A 25,394-nucleotide genomic window follows, 5' to 3' on the forward strand; every position below is an offset into this window, starting at 1 on the left:
CATTCTCCTTCCAATCCCATGGAAGCTCCTTCAGGAACATAGTGCAGCCTGGGAATCTATTATCTTTCAAAAGGAAGTCCTCCTCCATGGGTGGGAATACCCCTTTAAGAGGGACCTTGGAGGCAGCTGTGCATAGGGGAAGTCACTGGTAAAGGAATTTGTTTCTATTGGGTAACATGCTCTAAGGAACAGAGGCATGAGGGCCATCAAGGGCACAGAGCCATTATGGAGGCACCTGGCCAAATTAATGTTTGGAATCCTGCCGTGGCTCATTCTGCAGAGTAGGGACAAACCTTCCCTTATGTGACAATATGGGAGTCACTCCACGAGGGACTCTGGTAGAGTTGTCCTCTCCTTGAGCTCCCTCAGCAGGTGTTGTTGTGGGAAAAGGCATTCTGACCTGACGTTTTGTTTGCTGCTTAGAAAAACAAACCTCTAGTTTTATGGCGAAATCCCCATAGTACTATTCTTGTCTGAAGAAGCAGATTGTGTCTCTTCTGTCTATTCTTAATATTGATTTTTCCCCCTTTTTTGCCTTTTTCACTCATTAAGAAATCTTAGAATAGTTTTTCATTGTTACGTCTGTTTAAAGTTCAGCTAATACAAATATCCCCTTTGAAACCAGTTATGTTTAGATAACATTCTGATTTTTCATCTCTGATGCTGACCTGAATCTTACTGTATCACTTTTGAAAATACATAGGACCCAACTCACTGCTCCATTACTGTAGTTTCATACTTGCGTAGCTCCACTAATTTCAATGAAACGACACACCCATAGTCAAACTGGATTAATCTGATGATGAGTCTGCAACTATCACTCAACCAAGTCTGGAGGAACAACTCTAATAGTAAGATAAGCATAATGGCTTGCTTTCTCTTTAAGCAAAAAAAAAAAAAAAAAAAAAAGAGAGAAGATAGCTGCTTGCCCAACACTCTCACATAAAATACACTTTGACAGCCTGCAGGTTCCTTGGGAACTGTTACAATATCACCACCTACACCTACCTCCATTGTGGTACGACTGGATTATGACATTGCCATTTTGAGCATGATCCAGCATTCCTTTGGCACTCACTGAACTCAGTGGGAACTTTGGCTGTGCAAGGAAGTTGAATCAGGATCAACTTTGTTTTTACTCTATACAGCTAAAAGCATTATTGATTTCATTCGCAATGATTGAAAAAAGTGATTTTTAGATGCATCAGAAAAAATGGGAGCAGGAATGGGGAGAAACAAATAAGAGGTTCCATTATAGACATTTTCTAGGTTTCCTCACTTGTCTTGCTTGTGCATGTTTTGCATAGCAAGCTCCCAAATACTCATGCTTTCCCAAGCTGCATAAACAGTACTGGAGTCTATAATATATTCTGAAGTCAAACTAAGTGATTTTAAATCCACGACGGGAAATATCAGTCATGTTGTTAAGTTGGGGCAAACCATGTTCACTTATCTATCTTCTCCCACAGAACCTCAAGGTTTCATTCAAGAAGGGGTCTGTATAACAACTATGCATAAACTCCAGCAGCCATAACTGTATTTATTTTTGTTGTTTTTTATTTAATTGGGTTGATATTTAGCATGATCATTAGAACTATGTCAAAATGAAAACCCCCTAGATCCAAATACCCCTTGACTGGCAAGTGAAAGCATGCGCTGATGTGCAGTGTCCCAGTATAATCTCCTTATATCCTTTTATATATTTCTGCATACTAATTATTGTCCTTTTCCTTTTAATAATACGTTATAATATCCCACCTTCTGTCAGTTTCTCAATTTTTGGGGTAATACTTCCCCACTAAAACCTCCAAATCCAGTATGGTTATAACAATTAAGGGCCCAGTATGCAACGTGCAAGGACTACAGGATTGGTTCCTTTATGTAGAGTTGCTTTTCTAGTCTTCCTGTAAATTTTCACTTGAAGAAAACATCAAATTCATTTCACTCTTAGATGTTGTTACAGTGAAGAACACTATAATGACGAGAGTCTTACTACTCTAATGTTAAGGCCGCATTGAATTGTCTATTACTACGTAGAAGTGCTATTGGCATTTTCTCTGAATCACAACACAGTGCTGTGTTCCTAGGCATCTATAGAGAATACTGTCTGTGTTTTGCTGACTTACATTTTTTTATTTACAAGTTTTTATTCCTTAGCCGGTTTCAGAGTAACAGCCGTGTTAGTCTGTATTCGCAAAAAGAAAAGGAGTACTTGTGGCACCTTAGAGACTAACCAATTTATTTGAGCATGAGCTTTCGTGAGCTACAGCTCACTTCTTTGGATGCAAGGTGCCACAAGTACTCCTTTTCTTATTCCTTAGCCAATATCCTACAACGGTTTGCGCTGGTTTATTCTTTGGTGTTCCCTTATTTCTGAGAAATGAGGAAGGAAAGGAGCAATCTGCACATGTACTGTGAAGGGTCAAATAGCTTAGTAGGTCTACCTGAGACAGGCACTGATTTCAGTAGGTGTACCACGTGTGGATTTAAGGTCCTGGCCTCAACACCTATTGAAATCAATGGAAAGACACTCTTACTTTGAATAAGGCCCCGAGACAGAACTGGGCCAGAATGTGGTCTCCAAATAATCCATGCAGACACTCAAATTAGTTTCTGCCTTTTATTAAACTTGGTCCTCTAATCCTTTATAAACTCAGTTCTCACTAAAGCTTATTGGACAAATGTGAACTTGCAGCAAGGCATTACAAAATTTCCATTGCAAAGAGTTACCAACATTGAAAGGACTCCATTCAAAGCCTCTTTATAAGATTAACCTTCCTTGTAGACTACAGATGGCATCTGAACTTGCTATGCTAAAAATGTGAGAGGAGGGTTTAAACTAGTTTATTCTTAAGTATCTATTATGCTTGCTTTGTGATAATCTAGGCAAATTACAGTATGTATTTTCACAGTCCATATATATTTAAAAAATATATTAAACCACAGATTGCAATTACATTTTAACATAGATATTTAATAAATAGTTCCAAAGGTACTTTTTAATGGTATCAAGGATTTTGTAGGGGATCTCATCAGAAATGCTATCCAGATTTACGTCAGAATACCTACTTCAATAATATTTTGTAGTTTGGCCAGACCCAGCCTGCAGTATTTGAATTTCACCATGCAATCGAGTGCATACCTTAGAATTTGGTTAAAGTATTTCAAAAAGTAGCAAGTCATCACCTTGTACATATTTTTACTGTTCATACAATGTTATTCATAATTTGTATTTTCTACTTGGAATTAATGCTATCCTAACCCCTGTCGATGCGCATGCTAAAGCCTTGGGGCAATAAAATCATCTGGAACATATATACATATTACTCAAAGATTCTGAACCAGCTCCCTCTGAAATCAATGGCAAAACTCCCATTGGCCTTTTAGCAGGATGATTTTAAGGGTAACAGAACCTAGCTTTCCCCTTTAAAGTGTGTGGGTTTATTTGTTTTTGTCTTTAACATATTGCTCCATCCATAGGAATGAAGTACCAAACACTCTCCTGCTTTTTCATTAGTTTTTACCCATTTAATTTAGGACAAAAAAAGTCAACAGAAAAAGAACTTTCAATTTACCTGAGGTGCTTTGGTTACTATGATATTCTTGTGTACAGTTTCCATGACCACAGCTGTCAAATGAATCTCTTACTGTTTGCCAGACTGTGCTGTGTTGTGCATACATCCTCTCTTATCTTACAGCAAGAGTGTCCAGTCACAGATGGATCCCAGCAAACATGCCCATACTCTGAGACTATGCTGGGACACCATTCAGATCTTAGAGCTTACTACTCTGTGTGTGTGTAAAAATCCTTGATGTTATTGTTCAGTAAGTCTCAAGTCAACTTTACATCTTGTACCCGAAAGAAATCAAATAGGCCCAAGGGGATCTGGCAAGGCAATGCGGTCTAAGAAGCATAATCTACTCACATATTTTGTTTTATCAGCTATGCCAGCTTTGACCCTTCCATTTATTTCCTTCAACTGCTGTTGCTGTGGATTTTTCCATTCTGCCCCTTCCCACCCCTCTGGCCATGTTGTCAAGCCACCACACTCTTTCTTCTCTCATTCAAAAAAACCCCTCATTCTCCTCCAATAGTGCCCACCAGAAGCAAGTTTATAGATAATGGACCTTCGTTATTCCAGTTTTACACAAGTGCAACTCCACTGATTTCAGTGGAGTTGCACTGCCATAAAATGAAGTAGTGCATTGGGTTCTCAATCGTTTTAACAAAACTAAAAGTCTCCCTTCTCAGCTGGCCACCTGGACTAGCAGTTTTCCTCGTAATTCTGAAGCAGCTGCTTTCCTCCAGAGGCTCCTTTTTGCAGCAAAAACATTACCACTGTAATTTTGTTTCAGTTTTTCTTTAAGGATGGTGATTTTGTGTTGGAGGTTGTTTGCATATGAAACTACATGTACATTCCTGAAATCATCGCCTTGTGTCTACTTTACACGTCAGTCAGGAAAGAGAAGCTCCAGGTGCTCCTGGTCACATAGTGGTGGTGATTATTCGTATGACCCTGGCATCCAGAGGCCCCAGTGTGCTAAGTGGTTGACAGTAAGAGGTGGTCCCTGTCTCAAGGAGCTTATACTGTACATAGAGAAGGCTGCCAAGGCTGGCACAGGGAAGGGGAGTAACATGCAAGTAGAGTGATGCTTGTCACATGATAGTTACAGCGGCTGTGAAATAACTGTGCTCCCTGGGGAGGCTTCAGGTCAAGAACGTCTGCCTCCCTCAGCTCATCTGGCTGGGGGAAGGGTAGTGCTTCATCTGGGGATTGCCACCCGTTGGGTCCAGGTCCAGTGCTCTGTGAAGGGCTTCACATATTCCCTGCCACTGCTGTTGGTCCCCTGGGCTCCTGCTAGCCAGGGGCGTCTATCTCCCACCAGAATGGTAAATTCCTGACATCAAAGGAACTGTAGAGTCATGCTGTTTGTTACACTCCCAAGGGGGATCAGCAATCCCTGGAAGAATCTGTACAAACTCATTCAGAGCCCGTGTTACCTACCAGCTGTGATGCCCAGGAATCTAAATGCAACTGAGCAGAGCAAGTTCTTGTGGGCAGATGGCTTGGAGCATTCAGGAGGTGGGGTTGTCAGTTTTGGTTGGACGTATTCCTGGAGTTTTCATCACATGATATCTTTAATTAAAGATTAATCTTTAATTCCTGGAGACTCCAGGGGAGTCCTGGAGGTTGGCAACCCTACCAGGAGGCTCTAATATTGTCGTAGTGATCATGTGGTGCTGTGTGGGCTATAGGCACTGGCCAGCAGCAAGCACATGGATTACAGTCAAAAGGCTGTAATCGGAAAGTCTGTTCGAGCTAGAAGAGACATCAGTTTGCAGCAAAGCTTGGAGGCTCACTGACTTGTCCCCTGTGCAGGGAGGGAGAGAGCCTGGTGTTGGCTGTGAGTGGCTGTATTGTATCGTTCTACGACAGGGATGCTGTAGGGGGTTGAGGCTCCTTAGCTGAATTCCTTTTGTGACTTGCAGCAGGGAAGTGCTGTGTGTTACCAGTGGATTTGCAAACTGCAGGAATTGATGCAGACAGATCCTCATCCTTATCACTAATGTTTGTAACATCCATGTACCACAGGCTCACGGCTGCTTTGCTCTGTACTTGCTGTTGTAGTTGGGTGCAGAATTATGACTGTTCTTGATTTATTTCAGATTTCCAAACTAGTCTTGAATGGACTTAATGATTCTCTTCTCTTTGGAGGTTTCCTTGCAAAAAAGCAGTGTTGTCTCTTGCAAGAAACAGTGATAGGATATTTGGATTTGTGTCTTAGAGGTCGTGGCGAAATGACTGGTAGTTTTCTTGTGGGGTGGAGGGGAGAGAGTTGGGGGGTGGGGAGGTAAGAGTCTCTAAAATGTGTTACTGAGAAAGAAAAATGTATGTGTATGTGTTGCCCAGACCCTTCCTCTGTCCAGAACAGTTGTAGGGTTGTTAGTAGAAACCCTAGAGTCTGTGTTATATTGTGTGAAAACTATTGAAATGCAGAGCTGCAGAGAAGGGTAGGAGGACTGTAACCAGTGTTCTTCAGAGAGAACAGGAAATCTGCCTTTTGGGAAAAGATATCTAAAATAAAAGATTTCCCCTATTGCTTGGGGGCATCAGAAAGTAAATTTCCATTTTTATTTGAAGGCAATGGTTTGAAAGTGAGTTTTGCCCCAAGCTGCAACTGCCTTTCTACGGAAGTGTTTTTAAAAGGATAAGAAGAATGAGCTTTTGAAAAGACACATTGGGAGGTTTATTAATAAAATCCTGCATGATTTCTAAAAGGCCCCCAACCCAAAAGATTCTTGTGTACAGGTTAGTAGGGAGTTTTATTTCTTCCTCCCCATATAAACATGTGTTTTGGGGTAGAAAGCGGCTGCTCTCCATAAGATTGTTTTCGAGCAGTGCAGAACAATAGACTATTATGAGGTGACTCCACCCCTGATTCCACTTTCTTATCAAGATAATGAAGATCAGTTAGTAACTGACCTTTTTTAGTGGTGAGCTATTGAATTAAGGTAACCATACTTTTTGCTAGAAATGATTAGTCAGAGAATCACAGGTGTAGGGCACTGCTGAATTTTATCTGAGTGAAGTATGAGTAAGGAGTATTAAATAGGGTTCTTGGGTGTTTCAGCTGTTTACAAATCCAGATTGTAGTTACCTTGCTTTGGCTCTGGTTTTATGCTTTTCACAGGAAAACGGAAATCACCAATATTACTTCTTTATCTCCCCTGAAACAGTCTCAGTTGTGCTAAAGTATCTGATGTATTTTTAGTTGCTTATTCTGTGGGGGGAAATGTTTCAGAGAAATAAACCACACCAAAGTACATATTAAACTCAAATTATTACAAGTAATTTTATTATGGGAAACTGGGCAAAAATATTTTAGCTGTTTCCGATTTTGTTTTCCTAGGGCAGATGCATGTGTTTGATCTTTATAGCTGAGGTATGGAGGAGGCCTTAATACTTGGATCCCGCTTCGGTTACAAATAATGGCTGCTTAGAAGATGTTTACAGTCATGTTCTATTGTATTGTTTTTGTGGGATGATTCACTTTTACTGTTAGCACATGTTGAAAGAGCAGGTTGATACAGTATTGTATGCTGCAGAAAAACAGATATTTTAAAAAGTTCTTTGCTAAACTGCATTTCTTTTGCTAAGCTATGTTCAGGTAGCTTTTGTGTTACATTTTTTTAATCACTTATGTTCGGTCATGTTTACTTCTCTTCATCCCCCATATTTTCTTAACCATTCAGATGAGTGAACAGAATTGCAGTGCCCTCTAGTAAATGTAATGTGATTTCAAAAGATAACCTGGTATTAGTAGTCTGTTCAGTGATGGTGATAGAGGGCCTGATCAAAAGCCTCTTAAGCCCTTCCCCCCCCCACACCCTACTCTCCTGCTTATGCTCAAATAAATTGGTTAGTCTCTAAGGTGCCACAAGTACTCCTTTTCTTTTTGCGAATACAGACTAACACGGCTGTTACTCTGAAACCTCTCCTTACAATGTGTATGATAATCAAGGTGGGCCATTTCCAGCACAAATCCAAGTGCTGGAAATGGCCCACTTTGATTATCATACACATTGTAAGGAGAGTGATCACTTTAGATAAGCTGTTACCAGCAGGAGAGTGGAGTGGGGGGAGAGAAAACCTTTTGTAGTGATAAACACCCATTTTTTCATAGTTTGTGTGTATAAAAACATCTTCTGTATTTTCCACAGTATGCATCCGATGAAGTGAGCTGTAGCTCATGAAAGCTTATGCTCAAATAAATTGATTAGTCTCTAAGGTGCCACAAGTACTCCTTTTCTTTTTGCGAATACAGACTAACACGGCTGTTACTTTGAAACCTGAAATTTTTTAAGGTCACTGTTGTTGTGCATAATGACTCTCTCATGGTTCTGAAAACAAATACATGATTTTGAAGTGTAAATGTAAATTGATGCCCATTTGGTTTTGTCTACAGTGGATAGCTTTTGTCACATACTGTATATTGCTGTGTACAATGTTTGAGTCTCTTTAACTGATACCATTTAGTCATAAAACACAAGCAGATATCTCATGTAGTAAACAAAGCAGCAGATTTAAGTTAATGCTAATGTGTTCCCAGTCAGAGCCAAAAGCATTTCAGGGTTGTTGTAACACACTAGGCGCACATTCCATCCATCTAAATGTCTGAAGGAGACTAAAGATATAGATTGCCCTGTTGTACAAATCAGCTCACATGAGAGCCAGATGCTACTGTTTATTACTGTCAATAAGTTAGCTGAGTGAGTCTGGGAGTGGAAGGATGATCCTGTGGTTAGGGTGGTAGCCTGGGACTCGGGAGTAGGACAGAATGGATAATTGATATTTTTGGTTTGCTGGCCATTCAAAAAAATTGTTTAAAAAAACTGGTTTGGGTTGAATTGAATGGAGGAGGAGGAAGTGGGTGACTTCCTTATGAGCTTTAGATTAGTAGGGCACTCACCTGGGATGTAAAAGACCTGCGTTCAATCCCCCTCCTCTGCCTTGCTCTCTCTTTGGCACCACTACTATTTAGTTGTTTAAGCACAGTGGAACAGATTCAATAGGAGAGATTGAGAGCAGGGGTGCAGGCTGTGGGCAGCGCTTACCTCAAGGAGCTCCCGGAAGCGGTGGCATGTCCCCTCTCCGGCTCCTACGCGGAGGCGCGGCCAGGAGGCTCTGCACGCTGCCCTGTCTGCAGGTGCCACCCCCACAGCTCCCATTGGTCACAGTTCCCGGCCAATGGGAGCTGCGGACCTGGCATTTGAGGCAGGGGTAGCACATGGAGCCTCCTGGCTGCCTCTATACCTAGGAGCCGGAGTGGGGACATGCCGCTGCTTCCGGGAGCTGCATGAAGCCATGGCAGGCAAGGAGCCTGCTGTGCCACCGACTGGATTTTTAACAGCCCAGTCAATGGTGCTGACCGGAGCCGCCAGGGTCCCTTTTCAATCAGGCATTGCGGTTGAAAACTGAACCCCTGGCAACCCTAGGTAGGTGTGGGGGAAACTGATCCCTGTAAGTGCCTATAGTGCCTTGCCTATGGGGGAGCATGGGGTTGAACTTGAACTACTAACCTGAGTTCATTGCCATGTCTTCACCGCTATTTTAACCCAAAATAGCCAGTGCAGATTAGCTAATCCAAGTTAAGAGCACACCTTTTTGCAGTGTAGACACCCTCTGTTTCTCTGTAAAATGAGGATAATAGTATTTCCTGACCTCACGGGGTTTTGGTGAACATAAATATATGAAAGAATGTGCAGTTTTCAGAGACTATGTTAATGGGGACCAAATAAGTACTGTAATAGAATATGAAATTGATATTTGGAGGTTGGTTTTAGATGTATTTTACTGGTAATGTGTTATGTCCAATTTCTGTCAATAATTCTTAAATATAGATTTGGCCAATTAGTTAGCATAGACCTTGAAACCACTTGTTGTATTAAACTGATTGCCTAACTTGTGTTGATGCAGAATTCCAGTTACTGAACATGACATTGAATATTTATTGCCATGGCTGTGGTTGAATTTTATCTGTTTCTTAACCAGATCAAGGAGCAACAGACATTTTAAAAAGTATGGTCTTGAGCCATCAGCCTCTATGCTCTTGCGTCACAATCCTGCAATCCCTAACCCTGCAAATACATATTAATGTGAGAAGTCCCATTTTAATCCACCATTATTCAGGTGCATACATGTTTGCAGAGTGGCCCTTGAATGCCAGTGGTCCCACTTGAATGGGACTGCTCGAGTTGGGGTCATTGGTACATATCAGTTTATCATGAACTAGAACAAATAATAATCTGGTATTTGGTTTCATGTTTAGGCTGCTAAGTACAATCAGTATTGAAGTTATTACAATGTAAGAAGTTAAAGTGACATCTGTCTGCTCAGAAGCTACTTGTAAATATATGGCTCTGTTTTCCTAGGACTACCTTAATGAGATAATCAATAATTTGTTAAAAATTTAACAAAAACTAAAATCTTTCTTGAAAACAGTATTCAGCGTTTAAATGAAAGTAGACATGGATATGCTTATTATGCACAGCAATTAGACATAACTTTTAAAATAAACTCTTCAAGAAGGTTTTTTTTCCTTTTAGTTTTAAAGACTCGGTTCTTGAAATATGGATGTCTGCATTAATGTGATACAGTAGTAACATCACCATGGTGCTAATGTTACAGTTTTCAGGAAATCAAAGCAGAGCAGGTCTGTATTCTATCAGTTCTGCAACATCTGCTTGCAAATCTATAGCAATTCTTCATACAGCAACATCTCTAGGTTCTATTATGTGAGTAAAATACGTTAATAATAAATCAACTATGTGTTGAGCTTCATTAGGGAGAACATAGTTCAGTTTCTGTGGTAGAAAACATACACAGAAATATTGAAATATATTTTAAATTACTTTGCACACCGCCTAAAATTTACTTTTAATTGGATGTTGAATACTGTGAGCATTCATAATGTATGTTTGCAAAGTTACAGACTTTAGGCCCCCGTCTCCGTTACCCTGTACTTCATGTATTTATTTATGCAAGAACCAAATGGGTATGAAGTGCTACCAAATCAGAATGATAGTCTTTTAGTCTCCCCTCGTAGTCATGAAAATAACTACACATGATGCAGAGCAATGGCAAATCAGGCTCTCTTTACATTCTATTTTTGCCTGTACTCTTAATTGTATTTTTCAAAATGTTCAGACAATTATAAAAATATTATTTAGAAATTATTCAGCCAGATATCAGTTTCTTAAAGGGTACGCTGAATGTGATACACATTGCAAAAGACAAAATGGCCAATCGTTAGTAGTAAAACCTCCAGAAACAATTCTGGTGGTAATAAAATGATATTTCCTATGAAATCCATATATCTTTTTATATGCTTGCCCACCCACATAGGGATTTACAAAAACAAATAAACACGTCTTCTATTCTATTGACTAAGTCTGAAGAGAACTGAAGTACACCGGACCCTCGCTAGAACGCGGGATTTGGGATCCATGCAGGTACCGCATTAATGCAGGGACCGCGTTATAGCGGGGACTGTGTTAAAATGAATTGCAATTAAAGTAATTAAATTTGGGATCCATGGCCGCGACCCCTTTATATGCGAATTCGCACTATATAGACGCGCGTTCTAGCGAGGGTCTGGTGTAATTAGAAACTGAACAAGAAATTGAAGTTCCAAATCATCTGGTACTTAATATTCGCAATAAAAATAACTTCTCAGACAAAGTTCAGAACCAGTACTCCATCCTCATCGTCTGAAAGCTGCCTTTGACACAGTCAACTGCGCTCTCCTTGAAATCTTGCCCTCCCTTGGCTTTTGTGATTCTGTCCTCTCTTAGTTCTCTTTCTGCCTCTTTAATTGCTCCTTCAGTGTGTCCTTCTGAGGATCCTTCTCATTCCTGTTCTAGCTTTCTGTGGGGCATCCACAGGGCTCTGTCCTTGGTTCTTTTTTCCCTCTACACCACATCTCATCAGCAAACGCAAACTTAGCTGTCATCTCTATGTTGATGTTTCCCTTTGTCCAAACTAAAATTTTGTCCTGTCTCTCTGACATAGATGTGCAGTCATCAACTCAAACTCAACATGACTAAAACAGAGCTTTTAATTCCCTCCACCCCCCACCCCGCCCACCCCGAGTCCTCTTCACTATCTCCTTCCTCTATCACTGTGGACAACACCGCCATCCTGCCTGTCACTTGGACTGATAATCTGGATGTCCTCTTCAACTTGGACCTCTGGCTAGGTCCTCGCATCCAGGCTATGTCTAAATCTTATCAATTTATTCTGCATAAAATCTGTAAAACACAGACTTTCCTATCCATCCCCACAGTTAAATCTATGTCCAGGCTGTCATAATCTCAAATCTTGATTACTATAATATTCTTCTCTCTGGCTCAGTGGTGGAGCCAAGATTTGCAACAGAGGAAGAGGCAATGGGTCACTGATGGTGCCACCTGCATTTATACCTATTGGCTTTCTAATTACACGTTACCATGCCTACTGCATTCTCTGCCCGGCACTGCAACCCTAATCCTGGCCTGGTGTGGAGGGGAGGCCCCAGCCAGGGTGGGGTGCGGGAGCTGGAGAGGAAGCCTGGCCTGCACTCACCCAGTAGTAGTGACTTCTGTCTCACAAGGATGGGCCCAGCTCCCCACTCTGGATGTTGCAACCTGGCATATGTGGTTGCAGTGCCGTTCAAGTTTGGCTCGGCTGCCCCTCCATCAGGATAGAGGGGTCACTGAGTCAAATTTGAGTGGGTGGTGTTGCAATAGGGTGTGCAGGGCCACGTGACTCTGTGCACCCTGGTTCAACACCTGGATCTGGGAGCTGTGCACAGCCCTATGGAACAGGAGCCACCATTGCTGAGTGAGCACAAGGCAGGCTCATTCTCCATACCCGTGTGAACGTTTGTGTCATGCACCTCCTTTTGTCAATTGCATAATATATTTGAAAAGGTGCTAAGCATACACCTAAAGGCCGCTAAGGGTGGGGTGATGATCATCCTCCCCATCCCACCCCCTATTAGCTTCACTGCTGCTCTGGCCTTGACAAATGCAATCTTACGCGATTCATATCATTTCAGAATGATGCTGCAAAGATCATGTTCCTAGCCCGTCTCTTTGACCATGTCATTCCTCTTTTTGCATCCCTCTACTGCCTCCCCCTTCTGTATTGCATTGAACATAAGCTACTTGTTCTTCACTTTCAAGGCCTTCCAAGGCCTATCCCTACCCTGCCTATCATTTCTCATTGTTAAATTTTCCAACAAGCACCTTCATACTTTTTCCAGTGCTGCCTGTCATTTGAGAGGAGCTCCATGTAAATAACTGCAAAATGAACACATTATGCTCCTTCAAAATCCTCCTTAAAACTCTCCTTTCTATGATACCTACAAAAAACCTAACAACAGTTAGGCTGCTGGTGTGCTGAGACCACTGCTTAACGTGCTGACTAACATTGTCTCATTATTTCCTTGTACTGTCTGTCTTTTTTATACTTAGATTGTTAGCTCTTTGGAGCAGGGATTGTCTTTTTGTTCTATGTTTGTACAGCACCTAGCACAATGGGGTCTTGGCCTGTAACTGGGGTTCCTAGGCACTACTTGAATACAAATAATAAATAATATCTCATCCAGCGTAGCTTTTGTTATAACATATTTAATACTATTCATCCGGTTGTGCTAATTGTTAATAATGGAGTGTACATGGCTTATATTACTCCTCCTTAAGATTATAGCTGATCAGTAGGCCTGAAAGCAATGAGAACTTTGCCTGAGTCAGAACTGGGGATGGGAACAAAGGAGGTGGTTTTCTGAAGCCACAAAATATACCCTGCTCCTACGAAAATGATTCTGTTGCACTGTATTCCCATTTTTGTAATGAGGGTCAGAAATGCAACCAAGTGCTTGGTTACTCTGTAGAGATGTTTTCTCTCAGCTTGAGTTAATGTTAACGCGTGCTAGGCATTTTGAATAGCAGGTGAAATGAATACCACTACTGTTTTGGGGGATTTTTTTTTGAGTGGCTGTCATATGCTATTGAAGTATGATTCAATTCAAATGAATGCAACAGTGTGCTAAAGGGGGGTATGTGGGATCTTTCCAGCCTTCTACAGAACTGTACTGTCTCTTCACTATATTGCACACTATGCAAGCATAGAAAATCACCGGAAATATGAAGATTATTTTATCTTTTAGAATTAAGTTTATGACTGAACAGAGCAAAGTCAATTTTCTACCAGGGTATTTGAGAAAATACTGACAAATTTTGTGATGAGAAATTTATAGCCTAACATTTTTAAATACTCATTGTACAGTGTGTGAGTCTAGTTATTAAACCTGGCCATAAGACTTCACTGGAGCATCTGCCTTCACTTTTGCTGCAGCATGTTTTGTTCTGTCCTATTCCCTCCTCCCACCCCACTGCCCATTTTCACTTGTCACCATGAAAGCAGAAATTGAAAATTTTTGTCTGCCTGTCTTCCTGTATTTTTTTCATAGGTCCTCCATCTGGAAGCACAGGCCAGGGATCTCAAGCATCTGTAGGGCTAGACAAAAATTAGACTTCAGTTTTCACAATATTTTGAAAGAAATGGGATTTTTTTTCTTCAGTTTTTTTCAGGAATCTTTTCATGGTTTTGATGGAAAAAATAGAAAAGAAGCATCGTTTTTATTTTAATAAAAAAAACTGGTTTTCATTTTTTGTTTTGGTGGGGCTGATTGCAAAGCCATTTTTCGTTTGAAAAATGAAAACTGTGATTTAAAAAAAATCTTGACCCTAGTGAGCACTGCTTCAGCTCAAGCTGTCAAAGATACTACAGGAGTTCATTTGTTGTTCAGTCCTCTCTCACTCATTTGTGGTTTTAATAACCTTGCATAGCTATTCCCTGGTTTCCAGATGTAGCATCTTCTGATAGTCCTATGGTAGTTATTGAGCTCATCCACTGTGTTTGCAGCCATTTGTTTTTTGTAAGGCAGTGGCAGGAGGTTTCCAGGTCAGATATTGTCTCCTCTACTGTTTTGAAGCCTTGGAGAGAAGGCTGCTAGTTGGTGTTAACTGGCAACTACACATTTTTACAAGATTGAACTGGGGAGGATGTCTGCAACACCACTGAAATCAACTGAATATAGTTGGGCACAACCAGGACGAATGATCCTCTGTTTTTTGCAGAGCCAAAGGCAGTACTGCAACGAGGGAAATGACAGTTTCTTTGAGGACAGATTGCTAAGGGACATAGTGAAAAGCATTTTGAGGTTGGTGGCATTCATGGAGCAGCATCATCTGGTGGAGAACCACTTCTAGGCATGCAGAATGGTCGGATCACATTGTAATGCAGGTTTGGGATGACAAGCAGTGGCTGCAGAACATTTGGATGTGAAAGACCACATTCCTGGATTTGCAAAAAGAAAAGGAGTACTTGTGGCACCTTAGAGACTAACCAATTTATTAGAGCATAAGCTTTCGTGAGCTACAGCTCACTTCATCAGATGCATATCGTGGAAACTGCAGCAGACTTTATATATACACAGAGAATATGATTCCTGGATTTGTGTGCAGAGCTCACACCAGCCCTCCAAGGTATGGACATCAGGATAAGAGCAGAAGAGTGGCCATACTGGGTCAGACCAGTGGTCCATCTAGCCCAGTATCCTGTCTTCCAACAGCGCCAGATGTTTCAGAGGGAAGAAAAATAAAAGGGCAATGATTAAGTCATCCAGTCCCTGCATCTGGCAGTCAGAGGCTTAAGGACATTCAGATCATGGATCCCTTATGATCTTGGCTAATAGCCATTGATGGACCTCTTCTCCATGAATGTATCTAATTCTGAACTGATGGGTGAGAAGTGAGTGATGATCACACGGTAAATGCTTGCAATTCTGGATTGCTACAGGCAATCTTTTAGGAAATCTTTTAGGAATTGGAAAATCCACAGTGTGGGCTGTTGTCATGCAAGTGTGTAGGGCCATTCATTGTATCCTGCTACTGAGGACTGTGACTCTCGGCAATGTGCAAGACATCATGGATGGATTTGCAGTTCTGGGGTGCCTGAACTTCAGTGGAGCGATAGATGGCACACACATTCCCATTTTGGTCCTAGCCCACTTTGCCACAGAGTATATCAACAGGAAGGGTTACTTTTCTATAGTTATGCAAGAGTAGGTGGATCACTGGAGATGTTTCACCGATATCAATGAGGGCCAGTCAGAGAAGGTGCATGAGGCTCGCATCTTTAAGAACACAGGGCTGTTCAGGAAGCTGCAAGCAAGGAGATTTTGTCCTTACTGGTGGATGCCAATAGTGACTTTTGGGGACCCAACCTACCTCTTGCTTTCCTGGCTTATGAAGCCATACACTGGCTACCTTGACAGCCCCAAGAAAGGATTCAGCTTTCAGCTCAGCAGGTGCAGAAAGGCAGTTGAATCTGCTTTGAGCAGTTGAAAGGGAAACTGGCAGTGCTTACTCACTAGATTAGATTTCAGTGAGAAAAATATCCCAGTGGTTAGAACTGTTATGTCTTGCATAATCTGTGATGCAAAAGGGTTCAGCACACACTTGCCCAAGGTTCCTTCCCTTGGATCGGGCTCATCCAGGCTTGGCTGTTGGCATGGACTAGAGTGTGGTGGAATCTCATACAGATCCTGGTTTGTGGCATAGCTGGACCTCTCCCCACCCCACTGTCTCATGTCTCTCTTCCTCCTTGCTGTTCTCAACAGGGGGCTCTCTTTCACGCTTTGCTGAGCTATCCGTGGTGGTCTGTGGAGTGCTGGTGGAATCTCCACCAAGTGTGGCATGCAGTTCATTGTAAAAATGGTAATTCTATGGCTCAGCACCAGATTGATTGACTGACTGTTCACCTCCCTGGCTTTGCAATATGCCTGCAGCAGTTCCTTGGCTTTCATACAGCACTGCTGCTGATTGCTGTCATACCACTTTGACTGCATCCCCTATGCAATCTTTTCAAAGGTGTCCACATTTCTATGACTGGTTTGTAGCTGTGCCTGCATGGCCTCTTTCCCCCACAGGCTCAGGAGGTCCAATATCTCCTATCTACTTCAGGCAGGAGCATGTCTAGTTCACTGAGCTGGAACGGTTGGTTGAGCGGTAGCAACTGTCCATTGTTGTGCAAGGTGTGCTCACCAAGCTGGGAAATCAGGAAAAGGCATTTCAAAAATATGTGGTGGTTTTAAAGGGAGGGATGGCTTCCAGTCTCCATGACCCTTGGGCAGGGGAGTTCACAATTGTGACCAGAGCGGTCACTATTGAGGAGTGCGGAACAGCTGCTGGAGGACTGTTAAGGTTGATGTAGGTCATGCCGGTTCTAGACTTGCACAAAGTAAAACTATTTCCCCCTGCTTTTGAAAATCCCCATGAGGTTTCTCTCCCCCCCACCCCCCGGCATAAAAGCGAAAGTGTATTAGTATCTTTATCTTCAGTCGACATTAATATTATTGGGAGAATCTACTGTAATTCTTTTCTTGAGATTTAATTGAAGAATGTAAAAGAACTGTCTGAGAAGAGACCTGAACAGTCATTTGTGTTATACTCTCTGAGTGAAGGCAGGATTTGATTATTTGTATAGTTTTCCTTGCCAGTACAGATTAGAGCTTCAGTTTCTGGAACATTAACAAAAACAGCTGTACTCCAAAGTCCCAGTTGTTTTCCAGTTGTCAAAAAATATATAAGCTAAAATTGTGAACATGTTTTTGAGGCACACTGATGAAAACCCTCCCTTTCAAATTTTAGAAAAGAATCTATTTTGAAACTATATCTGTACATACGATTAGATTTTGTGCATAGTGCTAATGCTAAGGTGAGAAGGTATATCTTAAATTTATTCTGCATATTGAATCCAAACATTTTTAAAGCATGAAATAAATGTTTCTCTTCTAGATAAAAATGGTGATTAAAATATTTACACAAGAAAGTGTGGAGTGTTCTCAGTCTTGCTTATAAATAAAGTCCAGATTCTCTTCTCACACCAGTTTGGTAAAACTATATGGACTTGAGCGGAGATACTCCTGACTTATATCACTAGAAATGAGATCAGAACTGGCCCATTGTAGTTAAAGATAAAATTCTGCCAACTCTTCCCCTTCCTAGGCTACTTTTTTGAGCTTGTTTCTTTTCATATTCTCCCTCCTGCCTTCTCTGCTCCACCAGTAATGCCATCCTAGATCTCTGTCTGCTTCCTGCACAGCCTTCCTCTGGGTTTTCTTCCACATTGCCCCTTATGCTTGGGATACCCTTCCTGAGCTGGTCTGTACTCTTTGAAATTCTTTTTCTAAACCTATTTCTTCTGTGACACCTACAAGACATTAGCCAATGCAGCCCTTGATGTGTTTTATTCCGCTAATACAAGGAAAACAAAAATTTCTCCATGCTGTGCAGTAACACTCACTGAGTTATCACATTATCTTACTGATGTTACTTCCGCTCTTCCTAACCCAACCACTTCCCTACTGTCTCATGTCATGTTTAATGTTGGCTTGTAAGGTGTTTGCGGGAGGGAACATGTCCTTTATTATGTTTAGAGATGTGCTTTGTAAAATTGTTGTGATGATAAATCATACATTTTTAGTGGTGGAGTAAAGCATGGAGAAGAGGTTCAGCTTTCAGTCATCATTTTCTTTGTTTTTCTTCAACGCAGGTCAGATTCCAATACTTACAATGAGTAGTACCTTACTCCATGCTAAGCTCCATTGGTGTCAGAGGCTTCTTGCTGGGTACTACACATCATGAGTAAAAGTATCAGGTCTCTCACTGTAATTCACATTTTTGTTTGTACAGAACAACGGAATAGGGATTTATTATGGACTTCTTCGCTCCATTGTCTCTTTGTAAAAAGCGACTTTTTTTCAAAGCACAAAGACTGATAATCATTCGATTAGGAACTTTACAGATTTTTATCTAATTGAAAAGAGAATCCTTGGAAGCTGGCATCTGAACGTCTATTTAGAATGTATCAAATAGTGAATCTCCAGTATAAGTAATATGCCAAACTATAAACCCAGATGCCTGACCAGTTCAAATTGTGAATTTTAGTATTTCATCATTTATTTTTATATACTGGTTATGCTCATTCTAGGGACTGTTTCACATTGTAGCTTGGTAACTCTTTAAATTTTTGCTCTTTTATATAAAATGACACTGCTGCTTATCTATAGAACATGCAAAACCCTCTACACTACATTTTTTTAAAGTTTCCTTTCAAATATCAACATAAATTGTAACTTTTGGGCATAAAATTGCTACTGTATTAGTGATATCATATTAGCTTATTTACATAAGAAATGTGACTGGAATATTACTCTAGAGGCATCTAAATAAATAGCACAATTAACATAACCTAGTGAATGATGTAAAAACACTGGGTAGAGCACTTTGATACCTATAACTAGGCAATTCTTAAATAAAACTATATGACCATGAAATCTGATGGGGATTTTGTATATTTATAGAGAGCAGTAAATTTACTAAATGATGGTAAAAGTTTAAGAGTTATTCTAGATCCCAACAAAGTCAATGGAAAGAGCTTTGTTAACTTAAGTGGGGTGATTAGATCAAGCTCTCACTCCTATACTGCTGATCCTTTGGGTTTATCTGTTATGCTGTCGTCATGCAACTCAGATCAAAGAACCACCTGGTACTGTACATTCAGAAGCACAGCAGGTGTACGGGTCCTGGATGTATATAAAACATTTGGCTTTATGCAGTTAAGATCTAATCCAGGAAAAAATACATCTGGTTTCCACATTGTGTAAGTCAATTGTAAAAGTTAATTTTTAGGTGTCTTCCTGGATGTTCAGGCCAGATGTATTTTTGGATAAATGAGTCCTTCAGCAGTTATGAAGCAGTTTTGCCATTTCTCCTCGGGCCTTATTCTCCCTTCATTTACACAGATGTAAATCAGGAGTAACTCCAGTGACATCCCTGTGTCTGCTCTAAGGTATGTCTGGTGCCAAAATAGTCCCCAGTTGGCCCCAGAATTATGGATGTATGCAAGTGTGTGCCAGGCAAAGCTTCAGTGCATCTGAGGTTTGAACCCTAAAAATTGGTGTTTGTGGTTCAGGGACTGAATTTTACAACTCTCCTTCAAAGAGCTATTGTTTTAAAAATCTCAGGTATTTAACTGTGTTCTGTACTGTCAGAGTACACTTAAATTGGATTTCCTTGTGTGTAAAATGTATGCCAATTTTTTCAAACGTAGTTGCTTATGTTAAGGACTTAAGCCCATGTTTAGGTACCTAAATAAGTGGTCAAACTTGCAGATGTACAGAACACCCACCAGCTTCTCTAATTCCCGTAACTCTAGTCTGGATGTAGGTGTTTAACTTGGGCACTCAAATTGGAAAATGTTGGCGATTTGTATATAACTTTATTAAAGTTTTTACATACGGTCCAATCCTGAGAGATGCTGAGTGCCTCCTGAGGGGTTCTAAATAGCCCTCAATTCTCACTGACTTCAATAGAAGCTGAGGGCACTCAGCACATTTCTAGAGGCTGCTTTTTGTGCGATCAGGCCCATAATTGGCAGAAATAAACAAATCAGAAATTCCTTTAGCAAAGTTGGAAAGAATGTCGAAACATTTCACACCGTGCTGAACTCCTAATTCATTAGTGCACTGCAGGCAGCTCTTAATACAGCCGTGCTAGAAATTGGCTGCTGTGTGTGCCAAATAACCTGCTATTCAGGCACATTCTCTGTGTTACACAAGCTAGGCCCCTCCCATTTGGCCAGTGATAAATAATTAATGAGTCAGACCTTATATATATTGAAACTTACACATCAGAGTGATGAAAATGAACATGAATGTCACTAATGCAGCCACACCGGTCACTCTATCACTTACTAAAGACATTTAGGTTTCTATTCTCCTTTTGATTTCATGTATTAATTCATTTGCCTCCATTTTCAGAAGTGTCTGCAAATTTTGGGTGTCTTGATTTCAGGGTTCCCTGTACCCAGGACTTAATTTTCAGAGGTACTGAGTACCCAGAGCTCCAGTTGACTTCACTAGGGGTCTGAATACCCAGCACCTCTGAAAATCATAGAAATCATGGAATATCAGGGTTGGAAGGGACCCCAGAAGGTCATCTAGTCCAACCCCCTGCTCGAAGCAGGACCAATTCCCAGTTAAATCATCCCAGCCAGGGCTTTGTCAAGCCTGACCTTAAAAACCTCTAAGGAAGGAGATTCTACCACCTCCCTAGGTAACGCATTCCAGTGTTTCAGTCTCTTTATGTCTAACAAGTTACCCCAAATTATTGGACCCTTTTGAAAATTTAGGCCATTGGAGTTATATGCAAGGAATGAATCTGAACTCTTAATGTTTTATATTCTCCACTGGCAAATTAAAGGTTCTTCACGTTACATTAGTAAATGTTGGTTTTACTTAATTCAGCCTGTTTTTGGCACTAATTTTAGGAAAACATTTCAATGGGACTAATTCTTACCTGTAATTTCAGTGGGATTGTCTCAGGCTTTTATACTCACTTCATTACTTGTTGGGAAGTTTCCTAGTATATAGTGAGAATTATGAAGAAAATGGCACTGCCAAGATATAACAGAGGGCAAAATTTGAAGACAGTGGGGTTGCAAGGTGAAACTAAGGAAAAAAATTGGCTACAGACTCTGTAGATACAAGAGCAAACAATAGAGCAAAATAGAATCCAGCTTATTTTCAGATCCAGAGAGAGGTCATAGGACTGGCAGTCCTTAAAGGCATCTTTTTATGTGTAGAACGAACACTTTTGCTGTAGAAGTCATTGAGATTCATGTTTTAAGGATAAAAATGGACCATAATGATGATCTAGTGTGATCTCTTCTCAGTTAATAAACCTTACTCAGTAAACTCTGCATCAAGTCCATCACGTATTTGAGTCAAAGCATATATTTTAGAAAGACCTTCAACTTTGATTTAAAGTCTTCAAGTGATGATTCATTGTTCTGGCGACAAAAGGGACCATAGTGATTATCTGGTCAGACCTCCTGTGTAATAGGCCATACAACTTCTCCAAAATAATTCCCAGAGCATATCTTTAGGAAAAACATCCAGTCTTGATTTAAAAATCAAGTGATGGAGAATCTACCACAACTCTTGGTAAATTACTCCAATGGTTAAGTACCCTCACTATTAAAAATGTATGCCTTATCTCCAGCCTGAATTTGTCTAGTATCAGCTTCCAGCCATTGGATTGTGTTATACCTTTCTCTGATAGACTGAAGAAACTATTGTCAAATATTTGTTCCCCACATAGGTGCTTATACACTGTAACCAAATCACCCCATCTTCTCTTTGAGTCTATCACTATAAGGCATGTTTTCTAATCCTTAATCATTCTCATGGCTCTTCTCTGAACACTTTCCAATTTATTAACATCTTTCTTGAAATGTGGGCACCTGAACTTGATGCAGGATTCCAGCAGCAGTACCAAATAAAGCGATAAAATAGCCTCTCTACCCCTACTCAAGAGTCCTCTGTTTATGCATCCCAGAATCGTATTCGCCATTTTGGCCACAGCATCGCACTGTGAGCACATGTTCAGCTGATGATCCACTACTACTCCCAAGTCTTTTTCAGAGTCACTGCTTCCCAGAATAGTGTCTCCCGTCCTGTAAGTATGACCTCCATTCTTTGTTCCTAGATGTATACATTTACATTTAGCCATATTACAGTGCATATTGTTTGCTTGTGCCCAGCTTACCAGGTGATCCTGATTACTCAGTCAGTGATCTGTCCTCTCCATTATTTACCAGTCCCCCAATTTTTGTATAATCTGAATACTTTAACAGTGATGATACTGTGTTTTCTTCCTGCTCATTGATTAAAAAGAGAATCAGCCACAACCCTAGAGAAGTTGTTCCCATGGGTAGTTACCCTCTATTAAAATTTGAACCTTATTTCTATTCCAAATTAGTCTAACTTTAGATACAAACATTATTATTAATATTACAGTAGCTCCCAAAATGTACTAGGTGCTGTGGAAACACAGTGGAAGACAGAGTCACTGCCCTGAATTGCTTTCAATCTAAAAAGGCAAAAAACTGACCAAAGGCTGGGGAAAGGGAGAAACAGACAATGACTGGTATACACCTAGTTAGACCCACAGTTTTTTGTTTGGCTGTATAAACTATCTCAGTTGCTCTAGTACCTAACCTCTACTTATTATGTTCATGAAGTAATTTTTTATAGTCACTTTACATTGTTGACTTTAAAGATTCATAGAGACTGGTTTACTCTGGTCCCTGTTTTTCTGACTTGCATTTTTTAGTACAATATGACTAGGGCTGTGAGTTTGTCATGGAAGTCATGGATTCTGTGACCTCTGTGACTTCTGTAATGGCCGGTGTGCCTGGCTCAGAGGCAGCTCAGGCAGCTCCATGCGCCAGGCACACCAGCCGCTGTTGCGGCAGTCTCATGCCATTTCCCCCCTCCCTCCCCCCCGGTACCCTTCCCCCCGCAGCAGCAGCAGAGTTTGGGTGTGGGAGGGGGCAGCGGATTGGGGCATGGGAAGGGTGAGGCGGACTCTGGGCGGTGCTTACCTGGGGGGCTCCCCGGAAGTGGCAACATCCCCCTCACTCAGCTGCTAGGCGGAGGCATGGCCAGGCAGCTCTGTGTGCTGCCTCTGTCCAGGGCACTGCCCCTGCAGCTCCCATTGGCTGTTTGGGGAGGGGAAGCACAGAACCAGGTAGGGGCGGAGTCAGCACCTATGAGGTCACGGGAAGCCCCCTCCCAAGTTTTAGTCACAGGTATTTTTAGTAAAATTCATGGACAGGTCACGAGCTGTGAATGTTTGTTTACTGCCCGTGACCTGTCTGTGACTTTTACTAAAAACACCCGTGACTAAAACATAGCCTTAAATATGACTATTTAGCCAAATCTCCAGCTGTTGTAAATCAGTGTGACTTCAATAGATCTGTACTGATTTTCACCAGGGGATGATCTGCCCCTAGGTCTGTATATGAACTTTGAATTACTAATTCAGTTTGCACAGGTGAACTCATTTTCTTTCACTGAAATTAAATATGTCCTAAAGAACTTTTCCACTGAACTGACAGTATCCAGAAGGAGGAAAGGAAGGCATGGGAGAATGAAAGGCCCCACATTTTTCATGACCAGTCCAGGTAAAAGGGTGAAAGCATCTTGCTTTTCGGTCTTTGCTTAAACTCTTTGACATGTTACACCTCTCTTGGCACTTCTCCTCACTAGCCCCTGATAGCTGTTCAGTGAAAAATTATCACTGAAGAGCTCAGCTGGCATTGATGGATTTCCAAGGAATTTGGAGCCATAAAACATGTCCCATAGTTTGAGGTCTCTTGTCTACTGAGACCAGTGTTCTGCTGCAGCTTTGTTCCTGCACGTGATCATGCATTAGAAGATGATTATTCTAGAAGTTTAATTAGACTCAAAGAGCTCAATCTATTTAGCTTAACAAAAGAGAAAGTTAATTACCATCTGTAAGTATGTACATGGGGAACAAATATTTAGTGGTCTCTTCAGTCTAGCAGAGAAAGGTATAACATGATGGAAGTTGAAGCTAGGCACGTGCAGACTGGAAATAAAGCATAAATTGTTAATGGTGAGAGTAATTGACCATTGGAACAATTTACCATGGTGGATTTTCCATCACTGATCATTTTTAAATCAAGATTGGATGTTTCTTTAAATGATATGCTCAAGGAATTATTGTGAGGAAGTTGTATGGCCTGTGTTATACAGGAAGTCAGAGTAGATGATCACAATGTCCCCTTCTGGCCTTGAAATCTGTAAATTAGGTAACAGTTTTAATTTAACATGCATACTCCTCAATTGCTCATCTTACCTCTACTTAGAACGGTTTACACCTTTCTTTTGCTGATGCTGGGGGCAACATCTGCAAATCATGGGATGGGATGGGAGAGAGCGCAACAGAGGTAACTGACCTTCCCATCCTGAGCAGGAGGTCGAAGATCCTTATATAGAGAGGACCCATTCTACGTGGGTTGTGGCGGGAGCAAGGAGAATATTTCCTCCCAAGGATCTTAGTAAAAATTTGTTAAGAAAATGAAGGTTTCTTATTACTTCAGCACTTCATGTTTTCAAAATTCAGACACCTGCATTCTGAGCTGGAGCATGCACCTTGCCAATCACTAGCACAGAGTATTTTTCTTATTTAAGAAATGTGCAATTAACCCACCTAGCATCTAAATACTTTCCCATCCCTCCCCTCTCCTGATTCCTTCTCTTGAGTGCTCACAGAGATATACTGTCTCTACTCCTGCCAAGCTCCCAGAGGGACAGACCCAGCTTTTGTGCTACCAGATTCTTTCAGTGTGGCACTGACAACACCAGTGGCCCGGATGGATTAAGTCTGATCCAGTGCCATGCACCATAACAAATGCTTTATGGGTCAAGTTAAATGGTGAATCTTTTGCAAACAGGAAAAACTGGTGCCACAACAACGATAGCTGGCAACTAACAGGTATCATGTCAGGACAATCAGACAAAGAAGTCCTGAGGCATATAGCATATAAAATAGAGAGCTAACTTTAGGTACATCCAGATCCATTAAGACTTGAGTGCATTTTTATGATGACTTGTTCAACAAACAGTGGCCAACATAAGAAGGGAGAGAATCTGTCATCTCTTCTTAATGGGGAGAATATGATCTCTTGGTTTATGGAGAAGCCTGTAAACTGCAAAATTACTCTGATGATGTATGATTTTATGATGGTGTAAGATTTGCAACCAGATCTAATTTTTAGTGACTTTGATTAAACACAGGTGTGACTTCCACTGTGTTAAGAGGAAGGATACTTAAATTTCTTGAGAACAGGTGAAGTGACTGCATTGATGAGCTTTGAGGAAAGACCCCCTCTGTTCCTCTCAGCAAGAAA

At 41.0% G+C, this 25,394-nt stretch overlaps 1 protein-coding gene across 3 annotated transcripts in view; it reads left to right on the top strand.

Annotated features, from left to right (window-relative positions):
* ANK2 (ankyrin 2) overlaps positions 1-25,394 on the top strand; it is a 572,992-nt gene that overhangs the window by 48,564 nt on the left and 499,034 nt on the right. The window contains exon 1 of one of the 3 annotated variants that reach the window (XM_073340928.1): positions 5,363-5,406. The exons of the other annotated variants lie outside the window; for them this stretch is intronic. The gene's annotated coding sequence lies outside the window, so the exon portion shown is untranslated. Of the gene's footprint in view, positions 1-5,362; positions 5,407-25,394 lie in introns of those variants that run through there. 3 annotated transcript variants of the gene reach the window in all.

Source organism: Lepidochelys kempii, chromosome 4, assembly GCF_965140265.1.
Source record: "Lepidochelys kempii isolate rLepKem1 chromosome 4, rLepKem1.hap2, whole genome shotgun sequence".
NCBI classification, from domain to species: domain Eukaryota; kingdom Metazoa; phylum Chordata; order Testudines; family Cheloniidae; genus Lepidochelys; species Lepidochelys kempii.